Genomic DNA, 9198 nt, shown 5'->3' on the forward strand with positions numbered 1-9198 from the left:
GGGGGCAGGGGAGGGTTCTCCTCTCTTCCCAGGAAGGCAGGCAGCAAAGACCAGACAAAGTCTTACATTATTACCATTACAGTGCGCCACATTTGTCATCTTAGTCCAAATTCAAAGTGTCCGAAATAGACCAAGACATTGTGTTGCCTCAAGTTTAATTGGAAATTGTGGCAAAGTACTTACCAACATTAGTAGCAAGTCTTTTAATTCCTCCAGAGTGGATTTCATTTTAGAAAATATTATTAAAGCTTCCCTGTCAAAACCTGGTGAGTCCAGCTGGGCCACAATGGGCAGGACTAGATTCTACTCATTATCATGCATTTCTCAACAAGTAGCCCTGAAAGACGATTTCCAAAGAGGAGCTCTAAAAGCCTGTGAATAATGGCACTGCTATTCGAAAACATGTTAACTTCAAGGGGCCTCGACTGTAAAAGCCAGTACTAATCTGTGCATGAGTTAAAGCGGGTTTCTTTAAAAAGTCAGTTTACATTTACCTGGGGGTCCTGTAAGTTGAGTACTGATTTGAACTATCCATCAGTGATGGGAATAAGCATTTGTTCTCTCAAATATTTAGTGATATTTATTGAGCATTTTATGTGGCAGTCACTGTGGTAGACCCTGCAGTTTCTCAGGTTCATAAAAGATGAAAGACCAAATAAGTCAGGTTTTCTTTACAGAGTTAACTTCCTACAGGACGAAAAGCTTTTGTGCCTGACAAAGTGCAGTGCAGGTTATTTGCCTGTGATCTTTGGGCCCCATGTTCACCTAAACTGAGCTCTATGATGATGGTTGGGCTGGGAGTCTGCAAACTACATTTCCCAGCCTTTCTTGTCAGATGGCTTCCAGTAACTTCCTGCCAAGAGGAGGCACAAGCAGGAGATCAGAAGGCGGGACATGGGAACACAATTGTTCTTTCCTTTTTCTCTCTGCTTCTGGCATCCTGGGGAATGGCCGTGGCCTTTACCAGACCCCAGAGCCAGCTGCAGCAGCGCTCCGGTTTCCCGCCCTCGCCTGAGCGCGCTCCGGAGCTCTGATAACTCCACCCCCGCCCTCTGTACTGCTAGCTCTCCCACTGGCAGCCACTTCCTGAAGTTAGGAATTCCTCTTTATCTGAAGGCCCCCTTTTTGCTCTTCTAGCTTTTACACGTGTGTGAACATTTCTCCATAGTAAATGCTACCTGCTATCTATTTAGAATTCTTCAAATGATTTCTGTTTTCCTGCCTGGAACCTGATAAAGATGCAAATGGGTACTACCTTAGAGTATGTACGAAGCCACTGGAGTCCAGCCGGTTTGTCCCAGTTTTCACAGAGACAAGACTATGGCTCTGAAACCTATTTCCCAGCCAGTGAATATGAGACCACCAGACCACACCAGCACACCTGTAGAGTATGTGCTTATCAGTGACATCTGTTCACCATGACAACATACGGCCACCAGGGAATGTGCCTTGTGGGGAGACAGGAAGAAGAAAGTCTCCACATATAATTCATACTCTTTGGAGAAGCAATTTCTCTTCTAGGCACTTAGTTTAAGGAAGTAATGAGAGATCCACATAACAATTTATGCATCTCCCATTAAGCTCCTTGAGAATGACTCCTCCAAGGGTGTATATACAGTTACCTATTATACATCTTCTAGAATGTCCCTCACAATCTCAAACTTAAGATGGATAAAACCTAAGTTCATCTTTCACCCCCTTCCTCTCAAAAAAAAAATTCCACTCCACCAGCATTTCCAGTTTCAGAGAGTGGGATCAGTATCCATCCATTTTCCTGAATAAGGAGGACACACCTCCTCCTCAGCCTCCATACCTTCTTTGTGACTACAGCCCCGCCCCTGCCTCCACCCCTAACTCACACACACACACACACACACACACTCACACACACAAACATACACACACATACTTATACACACACACTCACACAAACATACACAGACACACACACTCACAAACTCACAAACACACACTCATACACACACACACATACACTCACATAAACATACAACACTCACACTCACACACACAGACACCAGTCCATTTCTCTAACCACAACTTATGGATGATGTGTATCCTGATTCATATCTTAATTGGCCTGCTGCTTTCCAGTCTATCAAATTCTTCCTCAAGATTTGTGGAAAATTATAATTTCATTATTTATAACTCTGCTCAAAACTTTTTTATGTTTCCTCAATGTGTAAGGTAGCACTCAATGTCCAGTAGAACTTTCTGTAATGATAGAAATATGCTACCTGCCCTAACCAATATAGTAGCCACTAGCCATATGTAGCCACTGAGCATTTGAAATGTGGCTGCTATACCCAGGAACCGAATTCTTTTGTGTTTGATTTAATTAATTGAATTGAATTAACCATACCTGGCTAATGGCTGCCACACTGGACAGCACAGGCCTGGGTTCCAGGGGGTAAACATCGAAACCACTTACATCATGCACAACCCTCTGCCGCCCACTCAGCCTCATTCTAGTCTTGATGTACCCAGTCTTCCGGGCACATTAAAGTTTTTATCTTTTTCCCCCAAATGTGACTTTTTTCATGCACTTTTTAAATGAATATAACTGGGTAAGAGAAAATTCTAAAATAAAGAAATGGGCTTCAAAATGACTTGAAAACAAGCAACACTTGGCAAGCTGAACTTTTCAAGCAAGCATTTAAGATAAAGTGAATGTCAGAACCTGCTGCTAACCTCCGCTTTGCCCCAGTGCCTTGTAACGAACAGACACTAAGTCGATGTTCATTGAAGAACCTGTTCGTGGAAGCTAACTCTAACTTTTATGAGCTTTGTTGGAAAGATTGGTGTGAGTAGCTGCGTTGGGAGGGCCAGGAGACAGCAGTTAGCGTCTCACACCATCCTTGGAGATGCTTGTATGGGCACTAGGCGTGGAAGATGTCCAGCCTGTGCGTTTTATTGAGCCCAACGGGACAGCTGCTACGGCCAGGTGCGGCTGCAGCTCTTATTTAATCAGCCTTGTGTCAAATACATGGACTATAGAGAAACGCGGATGGGTGTGTTTTGCTCATCATTTGTCAGTAGATTTTTTAAGGGTATTGTGATTACATAGATACTTATAAAACATTGATTTCCTGGAATATAAAGTAAGGAGAGAGATTTCACAGACTATATGTTAATATCAAATAGATACATATGGAGAATTGAGTAAGTTTGATTTGTGGAGGAGAATTTTGCACAAAACGTGTGTCTTTTCAAAATGACCAAAATTGGGAGGAAAGTGAGAAAAGGCAAGGTGAAAAAAATAAAAAGAATAAGTAATGTCAGTACATTTAACTGAACAAATGAAGAAAAAAATTTAAATGTTGGTTAGTGTAATGTTAGTTTGCTGTATTACTTGAGAAAAAGTTCTGCTAGAAAGCACGGAATGGGACGGGTGAGTCCCATAGGACGTGTTCAGCACAGGGAATGAGTAAGCAGGGAGCTCATGAGACATGGCAGTGTTCATAAGAAGCGCTACGTGTGGAGACCAAATCACCTAGTAACCTGAAAGGTGTAAAGCTAGAGAGACTACATGAAACGTGATGGAACAAACAAGAGTGTTGTTTATAGATGGAAATGCAGGGAAAGACCAATTCGCGATCACGCCACCCCTGGGCTGACAACCCCGTCACCCTCACACTGGATACCCATGGTCCTAGTCTGGACACAAATGTGCTCTACCTAACACTCTGATGGGACCTCTGAGCTGTGGGCAGGCTATTTGGAAAGCCACAGCCATGGGGAGGCATCTTGCTCCTGCCTCTCTTCCGTGGAGCAAGTGTGTATCACTGGCCCCAGGTACCTTTTGTGTACTGACCTCCGTGCTCAAACGCCAGTCTGTGCCCCTGACCATCAGTGGGGAAGGCTGATGCAGGCGAGGGGAGAGAGAGGGAGGGGACAGGGACATATGAACACTGTGGAGCGGGATGCTTGCAGTGTGGCCCTTCCCGCTTGCACCTTGTCCTAGGGGTGGCGACGTACCCCATCTCTTCCCCCCTGCTTTAAAGGGAGTTAAGCTGTATGATTTGAGCACCTCCCTTTGGTCTGTGAGCCTGTCTGTCCCATTACTTCTGGGATAGCTTGGCCTGTAGTTGACTCGGAGGCCACCACTGCATCAAGGTAATTTCCCATGACAGCTAGAGAAAACAGAAATATAAGGACACAGAGTTGTACAGAATAAGTTAAAGTAACGCAAGGAGAGAAAAGAAAGGCCGTTACAAATTGTATCTGTTAATAGCCCAAAAGACTAAGGTAGGCAGGTAAAGGGCAACCCAAAGGTACAATGTGGGACAGAGTTCTGTTTCCTAATTGGTTTATAGAGAAGGGAAGAAGACAAGAAGGAAAGACTGATGGTTTCCGACAGTGCCGTGTAATCACAGATGGCAGTTATACTTTATCTCTGAGACCCAAACACTGTTTCAGACGTCAATACAACCAAGTCCAGATGAAGGGAAGTAGTCTTCCAACAGTGGACTAATCCCTGATTTTCTCTTTAATTCACTCTATGTAGATTGCAATAGTATTTTTTCATAGTCATGGCACTAAAGTATTTAAACTACCAAGAAGAGAGAAAAGGGCCTTTAAAAACACTTATAGATATAAAATTAGGGGGAAATGCACGTATAGTATTATGTACTGTTTATAAAAGTTTTTATTTTTACTATACAATTCCTATAACATTCTCTGTAAATATATTCCCATTTTAAAACACTAATAATGCAACTATTTTAATGATCTGTATGATGAAAGATTTAGTAAAATGAAATATTCCTTTGAAATGAAAATGATGTATTGCTAATTTATATCTTTTACAATCTGTTTTCTTTAACAGGTCACTGTATTGCTGTATTACAGAAAATGTTGAGTTAGACTTGTCAAGGTAAGTGAGATACTACTGTATGTATAAAGCTTGTAGAACTCTAAGAAAATTATCGTTCTCACAAAAGAAGTGTAATTGTTCATGAAGCAAATACTTTTAGGAGCTCACTCTGTGGTGTTTAAAAGGTTCTGACACTTTGGGATATAGTTCATTTGAACTAAGAGCCTTGGTGCTTTAATACTGTTTTTTTAATTGGTTTGTTTGTTTTTACAACTTAATTTTTACTTTGAAGTTGAATATTTTCTCTCTCCAGAATATGAAATAGTAAAAACAACTAGAAAAAAAAAAGTGCCTTCTGTGATGAATCAAAGATAAAAACCTATATTTAAAGAGAAATTGATGGTATAACACCATCATTAAGCGCTGTTTATTTTTTAATGATCTACTTGGGATTTAAAATACTTATTACATCTTATAAATTATATAGGTGATAGAAGAATTTACAAAGTACTAGGGAACTTTTTGCCATTAAAAAATATTATTATGAAGAAAGCCCTTATTCTAGAGATCTCGATCAGAAAAATCGGTAAAAATATTTTCTGTTACTTTATACCAAACCACCATAAAAAATGGATTTAGTTCTTTCTATACATTGTTTAAAATGTATGAATATTATAGCAATGCAAATATACTGTAATTTTTACAACTTTTAGAATTAAATGTCTAAATTCCAAAAAAATAATCCTCAAATGAATATGGAAAGGCAATTCTTGTATATATGCTCAAAAAAGATATTGAAACCAAATGTGGCTCAGATGCTGAAATCCTTCAGATCGTGAGTAGATCCAGCGAAACAGCGGCCTCTTCTCCCTGCTCGCCCAGCCTGTCCTCTGGGCGTGCGTGTCAGATGCCTGCCTTAGGAGTGTGCAGACTTAGGAGTCATGGGCCCGTCAGAATGCCCTCTGATCGGAATGCTGTCTCCTGTCTTTCCTCCTGTCCGTTTATGGGCAAAATGGACCGTAAATCAGAGCTGTCGATCCTGGTGAAAGCAGAGAAAACCTGCTTTGGCCAGTGGCTGCAGGAGCTTGAAAAGCTTGACTGAAGGACAGAAATGGACATTGTCTCTTGCTGGGTAGGAGCTGGATTCTAACATTTCCTTCCAACTGTGATGCTTCTGTGTCTCTGAAGACTGAACTTCCCATGTAGCAAAACTTATCTCAAGCCAAAACGCTCAGTTCACATTGTGGTCCTGAATTCTGCTCAGTACGTGAACCAATTCAGGACCACTGGAAAGGCCATTGTGAAGGAGTAACACCCCACAGCAGTGCAGGTCTAGAGCCGTGGTCACTGAGAACGGGCGTTAAACAGTCATGCTGGGGGTGGGGGTGAGAGCACGCAGTTCTGCGCGGTATGGATATGCACACACGCACCTCTGTCTGCACACTAATAGGATAACGTGGAAAAGTTTTGTTGAGATGTAGAGGACATTGCCTTTGTATGTGGTATATTGAACAAGCAGGATGTGCAGTGTGCATTCATAAAGCAGATTAAGTCTTGTCTTTCACGGCCCTTTCTGTAAGGCCTTGCTTGTCCCTGATAGAAACTGAGGCAGTCTTCATGCTTTTTCTGGTCACTCTTAAGTGTTAGAAACAGTTATTTGGTTGTTTAAGCTCAACAAACAAAATACGAGGTCAGCATTGAATTCTGGCTTTGGTTACAGCTCTTCTCTGTCCTCCCCGTCTGCAAGCTGGTTACAGGCGTGAGGCTGGCAGTTTGGGAGGTGGAGACGAGAGGGCGCGTACAGCCTGCTGCTTCTCCCTTCCCCACGGGACGCCCCAGCTCCACCTGGGTCCGGCCTGCAGGCCCCCATGGCTGGAGCGTGGAGACAGAGGGGATTGAATGGGGGCAGCTCACGGAAAAGCCTCACTGAACGGGCACTGTCTCATTGTCTCGTGTGGGGACTTTCTGGACTTGGAGGTGACCCTGTGTCTCATGAGCATTTTCAGGGGCTTTTCCATGACTCACTCAGCCTCCCTGTGGGTTCCCGTGACAAGAGCTAACTGGTTGTTGGTACTTACTCACTTGGCTTTATTTTGCAGACCTCCATTCATCCCGCGGGGCCAGCCTTGAGGGCATAGCCTAAGAGGACCCCATGCTGGCTTTCTCAATGAGTGGCCTACGTTTGGTACATGGGGAAGCCACACTGTTCTCCCCAGCGGACTCTGGAAGCAGTGTTTTACTGCTGGAATTCAGGAAAACCAGAAATCCTGCAAGAGTGTCTGCTGTACACAGCCACATTATCAGGTCCGATGGACCTGAACTTCTCCCAGTGGTCTCTGTCAAGTCCCCTGTCTGCTTTAGGGTGAAGAGGGCTGCCCTCTGCCACGCTTCCTGGAGGGAAGGGCTGACACCACAGCATAACAATACTGATCTCTGAAATTTTCATCTCTAATCTCTAGCTCTCCATCATTTGAGACCTTCAAAGTGGGTGAAGTTGTCTTACTTCTTGTACAAGTCCTACAGTGTGGTTGTGATCCTTGCTTGCTATTTATTGGGTCGTTGGGAAAGTCATGATGTATTTTTCTATGTTTTTCAATGCAAAAATGCATCATGACTTTCCTGATGACCCAATACTCTTTGGGGTCCTAGCCAAAACTTCCACAAGTCCTATTACATGTTTTAAGTGAAAGCTGTCTCCGCCCCCTCTTTATATATACTCGTGTGTGTGTGTGTGTGTGTGTGTGCTTTCTTAGTTAATTTTTAATTAAACTTTTTATTTTGAGATGCCTGTAGATTCTTATGCCATTGTAAGAAATAACATAGAGAGAACCATGTGTCCTTTACCCATTTCTCCCAACAGTAACATAGTAACATTTACAAAACAATAAAACAGTGTCATGCCAGGATATCCACATTGACAGAGTATTCCATCCCCACAGGGTCCCTCATGTTGCCCTTTCATAACCACACACCTCTCCTCCTCCTTAACCTCTCCTGCCCCCTCCTTAGCCCCTGGAAACCACCAATCAGGTCTCCATTTCTACTGTCAGTTCCATAATATTACATACATAGACTTACGCAGTATGTAACCTCTTGGGGTTAACTTTTCACACTCAACGTGACTATCTGGAGAGTCATCCAGAGTGTTGCATGAATCACAGTTCATCCCCTTCTAATTGTTCAGCAGTGGTCCACGATATATGAGCGTATGTTCCACGTCTAACCACTCACCTGATGAAGAGCGCACAGTCTGTTTCCCATTTTTGCTATTATGCATAAAGCTACTATAAACACCCACTTACAGGTTTTTGTGGGAATGTAAGTCTTCATTTCTTTGGGATAACACCTGGAGTGCATTTATTTACCACATTGGATGATAGTTGTATGTTTAGTCTTTAAAGAAACTGTGAAACTGTTTGCCAGAGCATCTGCACCTGTTTATATTCCCACCAGCAGTGGGTGAGAGAGCCAGTTTGCACGTGCTTGCCAGCACTTGACAGCATCACTAGTTTTTATTTTACCCTTCTGAAGATAAGGTATAGAACCCTTCAGACACATTTCCTACTTTGAGATGAGAAAACCTTCCGATGTTACTAAACCATCTCATGGGGCTCTGGTTTGCGTTTCCCTGATGAATGATGCCGAACACCATTTCACGTGTTTATTTGCTGTTTATCTATCTTTTTTGGTGAAATGACTCTTCCTGTCTTTCGCCCATGGACAATTTGATTGGATTTTGCCGTTCAGTTTTGAGAGTTCTGTAGGTATTTTAGGTATTATTCCTTGGTTCGATCAGTGGCTTTCAAATGTTTTCTCCCAATCTGTAGCTTTTCTTTTTGTTCTCTTAACAGAGTCTTTCACAGAGTGAAAGTTTTAAATTTGATGGAGGGGGTTTTATTTTCGTGGATCATACTTTTGATGAAAAGTAATGGCTAACATTTCATGTGTGAAAATAAATACACCCTCTCTTTCCCTCACCTTCATACCCAAATCATTGTCAGGTCTTGTAAGCACCACTTCCAAAATATAACCCAAATATATCCACTACTCGCCATTTTTACAGCTATCGTCCAGGTTCAAACCACCATCATCACTCACTTAATTGTTTTCCTTCTTCACTTTCTTCACTCTTTTAAAGTTGCAAATTATATATAACTCCTTAAATTAAAATCCTCTGAAAGTTTACCATTAGGCTGAGAATAAAATGCAAACTCCACCTTAGCTTATGAGAATCTGCCCTACCTGGCCTGCCTAACTGTCTCTGACCTGCCCCTGGGGACATTAACCCCTGACCTCCCTCCATCTCACGTGGTACACTAACCTGACCTCCCCCACCTCACCTGCTGCACTAACCTGACCTCCCC

The 9198-nt window shown here is 42.6% G+C and overlaps 1 long non-coding RNA gene across 4 annotated transcripts in view; it reads left to right on the forward strand.

Moving 5' to 3' along the window:
* LOC109373377 (uncharacterized) overlaps positions 1-9198 on the forward strand; it is a 34542-nt gene that overhangs the window by 760 nt on the left and 24584 nt on the right. For all 4 annotated transcript variants that reach the window (XR_002122230.1, XR_002122234.1, XR_002122221.1 and 1 more), the window contains exon 2: positions 4847-4894. This is a non-coding gene — a long non-coding RNA (uncharacterized LOC109373377). The remainder of the gene's footprint in view (positions 1-4846; positions 4895-9198) is intronic.

This window comes from Hipposideros armiger, unplaced genomic scaffold, assembly GCF_001890085.2.
Source record: "Hipposideros armiger isolate ML-2016 unplaced genomic scaffold, ASM189008v1 scaffold_1, whole genome shotgun sequence".
In the NCBI taxonomy this organism is placed as follows: Eukaryota; Metazoa; Chordata; class Mammalia; order Chiroptera; family Hipposideridae; genus Hipposideros; species Hipposideros armiger.